Raw genomic sequence first — 17,155 nt, 5'->3', positions numbered from 1 at the left:
AATCTTTCATTTGGAAGCAAAACAAAGAGACGAACAAATAGAGTTTTCAAAAGCACCACAAAGAACGTGAGAAATGAGAGAAAATCAATTTTTAAAATAAAATAGGGCAAAGGGAAACATAAGATAGTACACACAAAGAATGTTTTCTTGTGCGAAGAGATGAAGATTAGAAAAAGTTTTTTCTACAAAACGAATATGTGTGCCTTCGAAATTGTTAAAAGCATTACGTGATTCTAGAAAAACAGAACATAAAAGAAAAAATGAAAAATTAATAAAATTTTGCTATAGTTTTTAATAATGCAGGGGTTCAAAAAAATTTAATAAAATTTCTAACACTTATAGGGTTTAGAAAAATCTCCACTACTTATTGGAGTTTATTTTAACCTCAGTTAAAAACCTCTCCCCTAAATTCAATTTTTTTAAGTGTCTTATGCATATTTCATTAAAGGACCTTTAATGACTTAAAAAAAATAAATGAAGTTAAATTTATTTTTAATCAATAAATATTTATTAAATAAAATAACTTATCACAATTATTAAATAATCTTACATTTCAAAATATTTAAATGTTATAATTGTTTTAATAAAATTTATTTTAATTCTAAATTAGTTTAGAGCGGACATGTAGGCAGGCAATGCATTCTATTTTGAATTAAGACAGTTTCTTCTTGTATCTTTACATTTTTCTTTCTACACCCCACAATGTTATGCATAAACAAACTTATCCCTAATATTTTCTAAAAATCCTAAAATGCACACAACACCCACACTCTACCCTTTCTTTTTCCTTTGCACAGACTGCACATAGACAAATTGCATGCTCTCTCAACGGCAACGCTACTCCATCTCTTGGCACAAGAAGGCGTTTCTCTTGGTGGTAATCGGTGATGTTTCCAGCGACTTGGTGGTTCGGTGGTTTCTCTTGGCGGTTCTTTATTCGAAGAAGGTAAGTAATTTTTTTTTGCTTTCTGAATCTATAGTTACATTTTTATTGCGGATTTTTGTTTCTCCAATACATATGTTGTGATTCCAAACAATGCAGTCCGCTATGTTTACGGAATAGAAAATCCACACTTTTTTTTTTGTCTTCCGAAATATTGAATCCGCAAAACTCCATATTGGTGCATCCGTAAATCTTCCAAATTTGTTAGGCCGATAATCTTCCAGATTTGTGATCCGTAGTATGTTTCCAGATTTCATAATCCGTAATGCAAAAAATTCATTATGGATTCACAAATCCGTAATTCAAAAAATTGCAGGTTCCCTTTTCAAATAAAAAGTCAAGGCTAGTTTTGGAATTTAAAAATTGTGGAAGTGCAAGAAGAAAAATGAAGGGGTGCAGGAAAAAACTTTGTTGAATTAATCCTTTATGGATTCCTACTTTTTTTTTATGAAGCTTTCGTGATTTTCTTCCTGCACTCCCAATAATTTCTTTCTACACCTTCATAATTATGTAAATCCTAAAAATACCATTTCGAATCCATGTTTTTTTAAAAATTATGGATTATAGAATTCAAAGACTTTACTGATTATAGAAATCAAAATATAAAAATTTGGATTTTATGTATTTTTTTTTTCAAAACCAAATTCTAAATTTCATTCTAACAAAAATAACAACACATTGGAGAGAATAAAGAGTATCCATAGAAGTTTTATCAAAACAGTATTAAACGAACAGAACATTCCCAAATTTATATACTAATAACGAAAACAATTAGGAATTAGGCACCGGCCTTCTGATAAACATAGGTCAGGCCACACTTGCCGCAATAGTGGATTTTATGTATTATGGATTACATAATTCTTAAGGATTTTTAAGGATTTTTTTTATCTGATAATACGTTTTGGATTGTACAATCATAACTATATTTACCAAGAAAATAAATAAATTGTAGATTATACAATCCATTAATTAATTATGAATTTAAAAGAAACATTTCAGATTGTATCGTCTAGTATTATGAATTTCAGATTGTACAATTCATAAAGTATTTATAGATCTGGAATTACCTTTTGCATTGTACAATTCAAAATGCATCATGATAAATTGTACAATCTGAAAGGTGTTTTTAAACCCAAAATAAAATATTATATTCTGAATTGTACAATTTGAAATACAAATTTTATATTTTGATTGTGCAATATGGAATACAAATTTGTATTCCAAACAGAATAGTTTTGCACAAGTATCTGAAGAAGGTTTTTAAGATTATTGTGTGCTTTAATGATTTAGCCAATAAATTCTTGCACGTGAGGGATGAGATTTAGTGACATATGCAGTGCGACTAGTGATGTTGTTGCACTTATTATGTTAAGTGACGTGTATATTGTTAATAAAGTTATTTAGGATTTTCATAATACTTAGTAAGAAAATTATAAAAAAAATTGTTATAGAGTTGCAATTGCGACGAAAGTAGTGAAAGGTTGAGACGACTCCCTTTACTATTGACATTTACTTGAAAAACATGGGGATAGAGAAGATGAAGAAGGTTAAAAGGAAAAATGTTGTGAGTTTATTTATTTTTTATTGAGGGTAAAATGGAAATTCATCACACTTATGGAGATGCAGGATGAAACTATGGGTGTGCAGGAAGAAATTCCCTCCATTTCAAGCTACCTAGAACCCATTTCAGGCTTTGGATTAATTTAAAGTAGCCTATTCTTAAAGAGCCAACTTTGCTGATTGTTACTTCCTGCACCTCCATAAGTTCTTCTGTCATCCCCATAAAGTAGCTTCTGGATTATGTAATCTGAACACGCATTTGAGAAAAAGAACTTCCAGATTATGTAATCTGGAACCTAAGACTTCCAGATTACATAATTTGAAAACTAATCATGTATATGAAAAAAGACTTTCAGATTATGTAATTTAGAAACTAATTATAAATTTAAAAAAAGATTTTTAAATTATATAATTCGAAATATTACATAGAAGTATTTTTGAAAATATGAAAATTTATGGAGCTGAGAGAATATATGGATGTGCAGGAAGAAACAGCCAACTTTGCTTTGCGTCCAACAGACTAATGGGTCCCTAAAGGCTACTTGTTGAGTGAAAAAGGAAGAAATTGCATCATCCCAGTTTTGTCTAACTAGTCACTCACAAGCATTAGATATTATGAACTTGGAATTTGATTACCCCAGCCATCCTTTTCTTCATAAACCACACCATTCCACACGGAATTGACCAAACTCTTTGACAATAAATGGAAAAGTTGTTAGTTCGTCTTTAGAGTACTTAATGGTTTTGCCAATGTGACCACAAATCAACATCACGTCAACATCTAATGGCGATGGTAATGATGTCAAAGTGGATTGATTGTGCTAGTTGATATAAGGCTCATACAATATTTTAAATTTCTCAAACTCAACCATGCCCTATTTGCTTATGAGCAAGTTGCTACTGTTAGGTTTTCACCTCTCTTGCTTCCAAAGCTGAATGCATGTGTTGAGCCTGAGGGCACTCCATCGTAAAGTGAGATCCTGCTTAAAATAAACAAAATACTCTCCTAATATCCCCCATCTTATCTTTCTAACTTTTTTATTATTATTATTTTGTGGAAAACTGTGTGTGTCGTGACTGATTTTAGATGCGTGAAAGTGAAGAAACTGAGAAAACAAATCATCCAATAATTGTAGTTCACCGTTTAAAATGTCATTATCATATTTAAGCTAATCGTTGATATGTCTCGAAACTTTTAGTTTAGTTGCAGGATAAAGGCCCAACAACATGTGATGACAGTGTCATGTCTCACCAAACTCCCAAAATATTATATTGCTTTAGGATTTCATATAAATCTCTACATTTTTCTAAATAGACGTTGGGTAGAATGTTGGCAGCAAAATTCATCTTTTTATTTTCGTATCACGCAGTTATAATTCTTAGAAAACATTATCTTTGTGCTGAGGATTACTGTTACAGAATCTGAGTATGGAGAGTTAAGTAATCAAAGGAGTTACAAGAAATAGGAAGAAGCGAAAAGGCGTCAGGAAGAGAGCTATATGAGAAAGGAAAAACTGACTGAGAAAGAAAAATAAAATAAAAATGTTGAACAATCTTGATATTGTAGAATCAGGATTATTTGTCTTAGTTAAGTCAAGGATTATTTGTCTTGGTTAAAACCCTTCCAACCTAAATATACTCAAAACGAGACCATTTATTTAATCTAAAACTACCGAATTAAAAGGGATAGGAGGAATTGTAGTTAATTTATTACATTTATTTTCTTCTGTTCATATACACACATGAGAATGAAATGTATCTTAATTGGGTTGGTAATTGAAACCTTATATCTAAATTGAAATAGAGTCTAAGTCTGTGAAGAAAGAAGATAGTATTGAGGTAGGTTGGTTAAATTAGTGTGTGAAATTGAGAAGGAGCTTGTCCATTCGTTATTGGGAGTGGGCCACTTCATTTTACCAACTTTAGCCGTAGCTGGTCTAAGGAGATGCAAAACAAAAGTTAGTAACGTTGGTAATTTAACTATAATGTTTGCCAAAGTTGCTGATAGATGCGGGTGACATTTGTGTACCAAACAAAAACAGACACAATATGAGCTTTACCATTATTTGGATGGTGCAAAAGATACTGATAGGTGTGAAAGGTTCAAAAAATCAAATAAAAGATCAGAAATGTTATTGCAGGTGGAAGTGACTTCTCATTGATGTAACTGCTAAATGGTTTATAGGATATTTTTTATAATATATATGTGTGTACACACTTAAAGGACCTTGAATTCGTTTTTTAGATTAAGTTTATGTTATATTCAATGTCAATCAATAATTTGGAGACCTAAAATAACATGCTTAATTTTAATATGTTTAATCTCAAATAAAAGTTATAACTAACAGTCTTTTTTACCGATCGCAAAATAATATTGGCGAACTCATTTTCTCTTATATGTGTATTTTATCATTTTTATTTTGCATGTAAATAAGTTTTATCAAATAACTATATTTTTTCTTAATTACCAAGAACCTATATATTTTTTCTTAATTACCAAGAACCTATATATTTTTTCTTAATTACCAAGAACCTATGTACCACGTACACTGACACGGACATTAATAAATACGACACGGACACACAGACACGAAAATATGTATAATTTCTAAAATATAGGACACGCGGACACATATCTATATACTACATAATTTTGAATTATATAAATTGACAATAAAAATTTATTTGTACAAGTATGTTTCAGATTTTTTTAAACACAAAGATATTTTACGTGACTTGTTCAAAGATTTGTTCCTTAATTTTATAATCATAATAAATATTTAAAGATAAATTTGAATTTTTAGAAAATTAATATTTTTTTAAAATTGTGTTAGAACATGTTAAAATTGTCAAAAATTCAATAAATATTTTTTGAATTATACACTTTACCGATATATATCTTACGAGTTTCGTATTAGTGTTGATGTTTGATATATGTATCCGACGGACACGACATTTAAAAAAAGTATCCGAATTGATAAAAAAAAAAAAAAAGTAAGAAACCCTTCATTTTGTTTTCCAAAAAAAAAAAATCAAAAGTGGTGAATCGATGTAGAGAGAAATTGGAGGACTCGGACTACCATGATCCCTTATAAGTTCCACCAGTGATTATAATTATAGAGTTTATCTGATTATTTTGTCTATCTTTTTATTTTTTTATTATTTTTTTCAATAAAAATATCTTATATAATAATTTTAGATGAGGTCATTTAAGAGAGTAATTTATTTAATTGGTGAATTTTAAATTCTTTGAGATAAAATATGTTATTTAAATGAAAAAATTTAAAAAAATGGAAACATACTAACAATAAAATTTAAAATTCACTCAAAAAGAGATAAAGTTGAATATATATATATATATATATATATATTAAAAATCAAAATATTAAATACTATTTGAATATTTAAATATTTAAATTTCAATGATATTTTTTGTAAAGTATAATTTTAAAGTAAATACTCTGAGAATGGAAATCTGTTTTAAAAAGAGAAATTCAATTATTTTATTTGAAAAAATTAAATCTAAAATATTTTAATTACATTATACTGATAAAATATTTAAAAATGAAGAAAATTGAATTACAATTAATTTAAATATCATACGTTTCAATTTCTTAAAATGAATTTTTCGAAATCAATTTCTTAAAATTGTTGAAATTGATCTATCAAATATAAATATAAAGTTAAAGTTTTCATAATATTAAATATTACTTAATTGTTTAACTACCATCTACTTAATTACTAACTTTTGTCTCATGGAACATTACCTTAGTAATTGATTGACCACATGGTACATCCATTTTTCAGGAATATTTAAAAAAAATTAGTGTAATTTTTGTAAAAAATTATAAAGATAGATAAATCATCCGACCATATCACGATTTTATTGTGATTAAATAATTTATTTATAATATAATTTTAAATTTGTTCGAGTCAAATCATGTTATCTTAACATAATTTCAATTAAAAAAAATAGACTTCTCTCTCATCGAAATAATTTCAATTTAAAAAAATTTAAATTTTTCTTTCGTTGAAATTGTGTCAACCTGATAGACAGAACTTTATTCTCACAAATTCAAAGTTTATTATACATACACATTTATTCATAATAAAAATGGGGTACACAATTTATTCATAATAAAAATATGGCACAACTATTTTTTTTTAAATTTGATCATTTTACTATTTTGATAATTCTTTCCGAAAATTGCATCTTTCCTTTTTATTAAAATTTTTCCCATTTTATATGCTCTAATATACCTTGACTACATTCAACATCTTCTTCCTTTTACTTTTTTCAACCTATGACAAATACTTGAAAAATATAATAATAAAAAATAACTATGTATTATAGAAAAATTGTAAATATTAATAAATGATGAAAATATTGTATATCTTTTTATGGATATAGAAATAATAATTATCTTCTACACAGTATTGCATCAATAGGATAAACAAGGTGAAAAAATGGAGGATATGTGATAGAAATAAACAAGGTGAATAAATGAAGGATAAGCAGTGATTCTAACGAATGAACGTGTGAAGAAGAAAAAATTGAGAGAATGGACGAACTTTCTTTGGAAAAATGTACAGAAATGGACACACAGCAACATAGTTGATTACGTTACTAAAATGGAAAAAAGAAATTGTATGACCACGATCGTTTATAAGTACTTTTTTTATAAATATATTCTCTTTTTTCTTATAATAATTAGTAAATAATAAAAACAAATTTTTCTTTTATTATTTTTTTTACTAAACAATTTCTTTTTTTCTACTTAATTTTTGTATATTTTTGTGTTTTTCTATTTTATTAGAGATCTCACGTCTACTAGAAATGAAGATTATATATAAGTAGGTACAAACCTCAATCTCATAAGTCGGTTTGATAAGTTGAGTTAAACTTAAAAATATATTTTATAATATAATATCAAAATATTTCAAATCTCTTATAGATTATTATGAGTTCACAATCTCACAAAAAATAAAGTCACAAAAAATAAAGAAAAGGAGAAATAGTACAGTGTGCAGTTATTCATATATGATTATTTTGGTTCCTGTGCTTATCTAAATCTTCTTCTCATCATTTTAATGACTGATATCTCACCTAACTTGCCAACTTTTCCTACCAGCTACGTTTTTGCTAACTTGCACCAGGTGTGAAAAAATAATCCTGCTCCCACTCTAATCTTGTCGCTGTCACAATTTGGTAGAAGGAGCCCTAGCTATGGCCAAAGTCATTTGTAACTTTATCACCACAACACTACTTCTAATTTCCCAACGGTCATTGCTTAATAATACTCAACCAAAAAAAATAACAAAACTTAGACTTTGCCATTACCCTTTGGTGATTTCAAAATAAAGAATGGCTATACTATAACCAGAAGGAAGTGAACAGTATACTAATTCATAGTGAAACTTAACATGTGAGAAAATATAAAAGTGATTTAAGATATAAAAGTTAAGTTTGTCATAAAAAACTTAACATATTTTTTCTTCTATAATTGCTTGGTTTGAGAAGAACTAAGTAGTTAGAAAAATGTTATTTGTGATGGAAAAGAATAAGGAAGTGGTAAAATAAGTGGAAAGAAAAAGTATTGTGCATTAAATAGGAATAGGGCAGGGAAAGGTTGGGATGTTCCTTTCAGTCCCTGAAAAGTGGTAATGTTTGGCATTTACCTGTTTGTTCATTGCACCATATGCTTTCACAGTTGAGTTCATTGCTGAAGCCTGGAAAAGCAACCAAAATGAAAGCCACAACACAACACAACACAAAACTCATATTTATTCACTATGGCTAACCAATTTGCCCAACTCATAACTGTGGAAATATTTGGTAGCAATACAAAACCATGAAGGATGAGCTTCTCAAAGTTGCAATCTTTTTTGTCTTTTCCCCAAATCTCTCTCTCTTGGGGTGAAATGTTCTATCAATCATTTATGGTTGTGTTATGATTACACACTACACCTTGCCTTTTCTTCATCAAGTTACCTAAATATGCCAATTTACAAGTTTTGATCCATCTCTATATCCAGAAATTAAGGGTTTGTTTCACAGAGACAAACGGAAAAGCAAGGGATTACTAATTTGGTTAAGTCAGAAGAGGAAGAAAAATAATTTTAAAATATAATGACATTCATTTTATTATTTTATATATTTTATTACATCAATTTAATTATATATTTTTTAAATACTTTTTTTTAATTTTTCGCTGACCTACTAAATGCTTAATTTAATTTTTCTCATTTTTTTTTATTTCTGTCCTTTTCTGTTTCTTCCTCAAAGTCAAAATCCAAATTTGATTGGGTTTCTTAGATGGGTAGTCTTTAAACAACTAACAAAGAAGGCCTTGGGTTGTGAGTTTAGAACTTTATTAGCCAACAAAATTACTTTAAATGCATATAGTCACTCATATTGACAAATGACAATGTTATTAAAATAAGAAAAAAAAACAATGAGATGCATTCCGAAGCATGTTGAGATAATTAACAAGCAAAAAAAAAATCATATTTATAATCAAATCAACTTTAATCAGTTTATATGACAATAATTATTTACGTGTCCCATTTTAAGTAATTTTTAAAGTATGCTATTTGTAAGAAAATAGTTTAATGGTGATGACAATATTACACAATCATCTATTTATAAAATTATTCTCCATAATGTGTTTATTAAATTTTATAATAGTTATTTTTTCTTTTCGTCAACTCGAGGTCGGTCAAAAACTGGATGAGTTTCTAGTAGTTTTCCTTCAAGTTCTAGTGATTCAATCCTCAGGGATTGAGGGAGACTCCTCCTACAATAACACTCCAACGCTCAAGTCAGTAAGAGCGCAAAATACTATGTATGTAGTGAATATAGTGCAAAGATGCAAGTTAAGTGGTCATGTATTTATAAGCATTCATGGGTCTCTTTGATCTTGGTTTCTCCACGTTTTAATGTGGCGTATTAGAGTATCATTTCATAAAATTTGAATATTATCTATATCATCTATATAAATCGAAGTATTATGTAATATAATCAGAGCATTTATGTAATATAATCAGGGGATATTGTGCAGGTAATTATAGCGTTTATGATATAATTGAAGATATTACGCAGGTCATTTATGTGATATAATCGGAAATATCGTGCAGGTAATTATAGCATTTATGTGACATAATCGAGGATATTATATGAATAAATCAAGACACTTAACGAGGTTGGGATTTTGTGTCTCGAAAACACCTTGATCATGTTGTGGCGGGACTTCTTGTTTCCACACCTTTTGAAAAAGCGGGCCAAGATGGGTCTGGGCCCATTCTATACGCTTTATGACTGTTCGGTCAGCCCAATTCCTAGCATGTCCAAGACGGTACAACTATTTGTACCAAATCAATGAGATGGGGTTTTTTAGGCCCACCTTGTCGTGTTTTAGTCTAGCTTGGTCGGCCTTGGTGGGTGACCCGATAGGTTGGTCTATTCGGCATAATTCTTAGCAATTCTGGGACGGTACACAACCCCCCATCCTTAGGGCAAGCTCACGAGGCGCAAAGGTTGATGTCCAAGATACTGTTTGGCCTCCAGAATTCACCTATACGTAGGAGCATAATTGGTCGGTGTGTTTGATCGACCATACTCCTAGCAAGTACGGGACGGTACACAACCCCCCAGCCTTGAGCTGAGTGATGACTTTCTACGGCAAGTGTATCGCGTTTTTCATAAGTAATAATTGTCCTTAAGGACGAATATCGATCTCACAAGAAACAATGAATTATCAAGTACAATAATCGCTAAAACATGCAATTAACACCAAATTTGGGAATAAAATGCTCTTATTCAAATAAAGATATTAAAAATGTAAAAAGGTATAAATTCATAAATTATGGATTAATTTATATATAAATTAGCAATAAATCCTCGTAAGTCTTTGCATTTTAATATGAAATATTACTGAAATTAAACATTTATCACCGAGTGAGTGGGGCGAAAAGGCTTGTTAAAAACATTTGCGGCCTAGACCGATCGTTCAATATATTTTATCTTGAAGAGTAATATAAATTTTATGCAATAATAATAAGTTAAAACCAAACTTGATCAACACATTGTTGATCAAGAGTGATCAAAGGCTTTGAAGAATCCAAATCCAAGTGTTTGATACAAGGCTGGAGTTGCTGTTGTGTTTAGGATAGGATCTGGGTAGTTTATTTGTGTAATCCACTCTTTGTTGAATGTAAAGCTAATGTGTTTTAAAACCTTTTTGAGTTTAAAGTGTTTTTCAAACTAAGTGAAAAACAACCTGTTGTTTTGTCGAAACAACCAATTGTTTTGTCGAAACAATCGATTGTTTTGTCGAAACAACCAATTTTTTTGTCGAAACAACCGATTGTTTTGCTCTTAGGTGTTTTTGAAAAGGTTGAAAACTGTTTTGGTTGATTGACTTGCTGTCAAACCAAAACAATCGATTGTTTCGTGGTTTCAATCGATTGTTTCTTTGAAAATCTTAACAAAATTTTGTTTTGTTAGTTGAGTGTGCTTTAAATGATTTCTAACTGAATACGCTCCTCTATTAAATGTTTTGACCAATCTTTGAAAGCTATAAATAGTTTGTTTATGTTTTATAACAAACAAGAAAAACAGATTTGAATTTTTGAGTTGTGAAAGATTGCTTTCAAGTTTTGAACATTCACATCAAACTTTGGGTTTTCTCAAGAGAGAGTGGAATAAAATTACATCTGTATTGATTTTAGATTGTTCTGTAAACAAGTGTAATTCGTTATGAACATTTTGTAAATTCTGGTGTTGTTGCCAAGGAGTGTTGTGTGCTCTTGAGGTTGTCAAGATCAACATTCGTGGTGTGTATTGTGCCAAAGAAAGTGTGTTTCTTGAAGGGTTCAAGGTCACTTCTTTGGTGGTTTGTGTGTAATCTGTTTTGATTGCTTAGTGGATTGTCCAGTGGCTTCTGGAGAATGGATGTAGCTCTTGGCTTAAGAGTGAACCAGTATAAACTGTTTGGGTATCTCTTTCTTCCCTTAAACTCATTTAAATTCAGTTGTCATTGTTTTGCTGGTATAAACAACCGATTGTTTCGAAGAAATAACCAATTTTTTTTCTGGTGCTTTGCTGTTTTGTGCTTTATATCTTGGCTAACTGAATCTGTGATTGAGTTTCGTACAAAGGATTTTGTTCTAGCTGAAAAAGTTTTCAAAAACCCCTCTTAAACAATTCACTACCCCTCTCGTTTAAGGCCATACATTCTAACACACATGGCATAGGTAGTTGTCGAAGTTGTTTGCGGCTAAGTATGATCGTTTGTTGGATCTATCTTTGAAAAACAATATATTTTAAAGCAATAAATCAAGTTTAAAGCCAAACCTTTTAGGCCTGCATATTCGATCTGAGTTGGTTTTGGTTGAACTGCTCGTGTTCGAGTATAAGGCAACTAGATTCAAAACTTTAGGTTGTTTTTTATCGAACTACTCAGGTTCGAAATGATGGCAACCAGATTTAAAACTCCGAGTTGTTTTTTTATCGCTGACTTTTTGGGTCTGAGTGGAGACAACTAGATTTAAAACTCTAGGTTATTTTTAATCGAACTACTCAGTTCCGAAGTGGTGACAACTAGATCTAAAACTCTAAGTTGTTTTATGACCGTGGCGGGTCTGAGTGGAGACAACCGAATTTAAAACTCTAGGTTGTTTTTTATCAAACTACTCAGGTCCGAAGTGATGGCAACCAGATCTAAAACTCTCAGTTGTTTTATGAACGCTGATTTCTTGGGTCCGAGTGGAGACAACCATATTTAAAACTCTAGGTTGTTTTTTTATCAAACTACTCAGGTCCAAAGTGATGACAACCATATCTAAAACTTTGGGTTGCTTCCGACCGAACTGCTGAGGTTCGTGGTTATGGCAACCAGATTCAAAACTCTGGGTTGCCTTCGACCGAACTGTTCAGGTTCGTGGTTATGGCAACCAGATTCAAAACTCTGAGTTACTTCCGATCGAACTACTCAGGTTCGTGGTTATGGCAACCAGATTCAAAATTTGGGTTGCTTCCGACCGAACTACTCAGGTCCGTGATTATGGCAACCAGATTCAAAACTTTAGGTTGCTTCCGACCGAACTACTCAGGTTCGTGTTTATGGAAACCAGATTTAAAACTCTAGGTTGCTTCTGACCAACTACTCAAGTTCATGGTTATGGCAACCTGATTTAAAACTCTGAGTTGCTATTGATCGGGCTCCTCGGTCCGAGAATTGTTCTAACCTATTTCCAAAAAATAAAACACAAATTATATACGAAAAATGTAATTTTATTGAAAACAACATTGCTAGAAATAACTGTTATACATATCTTTTTTTTTTCTTTAATCATACTTTTAATACTTTAAAAATAACTCGCATCCCTCACTGATGGAAACTGTCCAGCCTCACACAACCATATAATAAGGAGGATAAAGACCTAGAGTTGTTTATTGATTTAATTGAAAATATGAGTCTAACTGGGCTTTTGTTTATATTTGTAGGCCCAATCAAGAGGACAATTCCAGGGTGAAAGAATGTACAAACATATCCAACTGGTGCGCGGTTGGTGGTCGTTGTTTGTGGGTGGTGCATGGTGGTTGTGGTTGGAAAGTGGACTCAGGTACACAAATAACAACTTATAATTGATGCAAAGTTGTGAAAACTCAACTGGTGTAGAATGAGTGTTTTAGTACTGGAAAAACACCATGTTTTGATAATTTTTTTTTCATTTTCTATTTTTATGTATGTATGTGTGTTGTTCTCATGTTTTAATAATTTTTATTTATTTTATGTATGTATGAGTGTACTATGATTTGATTTATGTATATATGCAAAAAAAAGTTTAGTTTGGCTGAATGCTTATGAAGATAATAACTACAAATCCTTAAACTATGTAAAAATTTGGTTATCTTTTATTATGCATATGCAGTTTTCTTTTTGGATTTGTAATCTTAATTATGACACGAATTCTATGCACATTTATAATATTTGTTATGCACAGACTTTATCCATGAATTTTGCTTTAAATTTTAAATTTATTGCATTAATATTTATTTCATAAATATTTTTTGTTTCATCAAATTATATATCCAATAGAGTATCGAAAATAATATGTTCCAACATAGTAACAAAAATAATCTTTTAATTTCATACAACTATAATTAAAAATAAATAAATCACAATTACAACTTTTTTCTAACTAAAGTTTCTGAGAATCATAAACATGGTACGAATATTTTACATCATTTATTATTTTTTGAAGTTAGCTCTAATACATACCGGAAATAATATTTCAATTACTAAAAAAAATATTTTTTTTAAAACAATTACAATTCACAAAAATCAATCAAATTATTTTTTCAACAATTTTTAAATATAAAGACAAATATCTAAACTTACATTTTTATAAATTAAAAAAAATAAAATTTCAATCACATCACTCACAAACTTTCATACAATTTTCACTTTATTTACCTTAATCCAAACATTCTAACTTTTTTCACTTCAAATCATCTTAAATCTATTCTTTGAATTCTCCTCTTAATCCAAACAAAGCATTAGTTATAACTTGTTTGAGTTGAATTTAATTAAAGAAAAAAATTCTTCCACTCAATTTTACCCGAATTGTCGCTTCAAAAAACAAATTAAATTATAAAATAATAAGCTTACAGTAACTTAATTAAACTTACAAACATGATGTGGAATAATTATTTTGAAATATTTTAAAGATTTTTAAGTTTGATATTTTACTCTAAATACTTTTAATAGTGTTTTAAGTTAGAAACATTTTGAAGAGTCTAAAGTAAAAAAGGAATGAAGAAACTGCAAAATATCTATTTAAGCAGTGATGTGAGATGAAGGTGTTTCCACGTGTCTTCTAACTGTCTCTGACTTGTCTCCTACAACATGTTAGAAGGTGGTGTTTTTAGCACTACCACATGAGTTCGTGACATGTGTAATCTTCAGGTACCTATATGACACATTTCTAGTTTGGGTGACATTTCAATAGTTATTATTTCATTATATTATGTAAATAAGTAGTCAAAATTGTTTGTATAATTATCCTAATAAAGAAATATTTCATGGAAGAAAAAGTGAAAGGTAAAATAAACTTTTGTAATTAAATATTTTTTTGAAATAAACAAAGTCTTTAAGTTCAATTTATCTTTTATTAAAAAATAAATATGTTTTATTAAATTGAGAAAGCATTGCACTCCAAAAGTAAACAAGTTGTCTTGTAAGAAATTATTTTATTAGATGTGAAAAGGAGTATACAAAAAATTGAAATATCTATGTAATATTTTATTTTTATTTATCGACTGATTGATATTTACATGATAATAAATACTTCCACTCAAAATATAAACAAAATACTAACAAATACAGAGCAAGGTCTCCTGTAGAATAAAAAAATCAATATATTATTTTTATACAAGGCAATGCACAACAAGTTAAATTGATTTTATTTACTTTATATATAATTTTTTTTTAATATATCCTTTTGAATTAATATATCATTTACTTCTAAAAAAAACAAGTGGTATTAAAATATTGAATATTTGAAGTATATGAGATTATAAATAAGTGCGACTATAGTTTTGTCTTCTAAGTTTAACACAAAACTTAGTTTTCTAACTTTTTATATTCAAATTGATATTTTAAGACAACTTTTTTTCTCGTTTATTTACTCTTGCTTAATTTTTTTTAACTCTTTTATCTCATAATTTAATATTAATCTAAATGTTTTTTACTATACTATTCGTTACTTCTAATGTTTCCTTCTCCATTTTAAACACCTAATAACCAACATGTTATAGTCATCAAACCAAAATTTTATCCCTATATTCGCATTAAACATCAAAACATTCTCCTGATCATAACAAGTTTGAAGACAGACTAACATAAAGGAAAGTGTAGACGCAAAATATAAAGGATTAAATTGAATTGAAAACAAATAAAAAAGAAAAGTCACAGAAAAGACTAAATCGAACGAGAAATGTTTAGAAAACTAGACTAAAATCCAAACATAAAGAATTAAACTTATAATTTTATCTTATAAATATTTTAAGATAATTAAAAAAAATAGTTTAGAGTTTTGAATAATTTATAAGGAAGAATTACATGAAATTTCTCCCTCTAAGTAAGTAAATATAATTATTCAAATGGTGTGAAATTTGTTTTCCTTTTCATTAATTTGAGATCTACAATTAAGTACAATCTCATAACAAAGTATAACTAGTAGCGTAGTGTTTTTATAGTTTGAAAAATGATTAAATATGATTTTTGATTTTTGTATTTCATATAAATTTTAAATGATATTTATAATAAAATAATTGAATTGAGTCAATTTTTTATAAGACTATAATAAAAATAGTAATAATATTTTTAAAAAACTTATAATTATTTTATGTATAAAAAAAATAATGAATTAAATGATCTAAAATTTAAAACACATGAAAGAAAAACAATTTTGTATTATAATATACAAACACGAAAAACATGTGTAATTCTTTATAAATTTGTTTGTGGAGGTAAGGGTAGGAAAGTGAGGAGAAAAGGAGGGAGCAGAAGTGAAGCGCATGTGATGTTGGTGGAAGTTGAACCAATTTAAGCATTTAGAAAGCAGAAAGCAGAAAGTAGAAAGTAGAGAAGGAACAATGAGTATGGTGGTTGACGGGAAAAGAGGGCAAAGAATTAAAAGAGAAGTCTCCTACTCCACCAAGCCTATGTTTTTGAGATTTTAGTAAGAAAATATAAATATTGAAAGTTGAGAACCCTAATTTTTGAATTGAAAGGAAAGAGTAGAAATATCTGGTGGAAGGTTCTGATGTGTGTACCTAACACATTTGAAAATGAAAAAGTGTGGTGATGATGGTTGAAAAGTGTGGAAATGGCCATGGTTTTGGGGATCTGCCTGCCAATCATCTACAACCCACTCTGTCCTTTATTCTCATCTCTGTATCATATCATATCTATCTCTTTCTATTTATTTTCTCTCATCTTACTAAATTATTTAACAAATACTGTTGGTTAATGCCTCTTCACCAACACTACTTATTAAATATTCAATCTTATGTCTTTTCTCTTCTAACTTCTAACTACAATAACCATCTCATTACTGTAATAATGCCTAATTGCTTCTCAATGATGAGTTTAGGGAGTGGTTCCTAGAATGGTGGAGGATTAACATCTATTTGTGCTTGGAGGAAGTAATGTTGGATGTGATTTTATGATTTTAAATGAGGACATAATCTTTTAACATTATAATTAAACTACGGCAACAAACAGAGGTATTATTTACATCTGCATTATTATTATATTTATATTTATTTAAATAAAATATAGATTTATGTACATCAGTTTCAATATATTTAAGAAATAAGAGAGATAAAGGAAGAAAGAGCAAAGAGAGTAAAAACAATAATAAAATTCTAAAAATTCAAAAATTTAAATTAAAAAATTGAAGAAATGAAGTTATATTTTAGAAAATTAAATTAAAAAAAATTAATCTACGTTTAAAACTGCTTATAATAACTATTTTAATATATTCTAGAAAAATTAAAAAATGATGTCATAATAAAGTAATAAAATTAAATATTAATATAAGAATAAAATAAAAAAATAATTGAGAAAAGTTAAAAAAAAA

The sequence above is a fragment of the Phaseolus vulgaris genome, chromosome 9, assembly GCF_051622355.1.
Source record: "Phaseolus vulgaris cultivar YP4 chromosome 9, ASM5162235v1, whole genome shotgun sequence".
NCBI lineage: Eukaryota > Viridiplantae > Streptophyta > Magnoliopsida > Fabales > Fabaceae > Phaseolus > Phaseolus vulgaris.
This window is presented reverse-complemented; position numbering follows the sequence as displayed.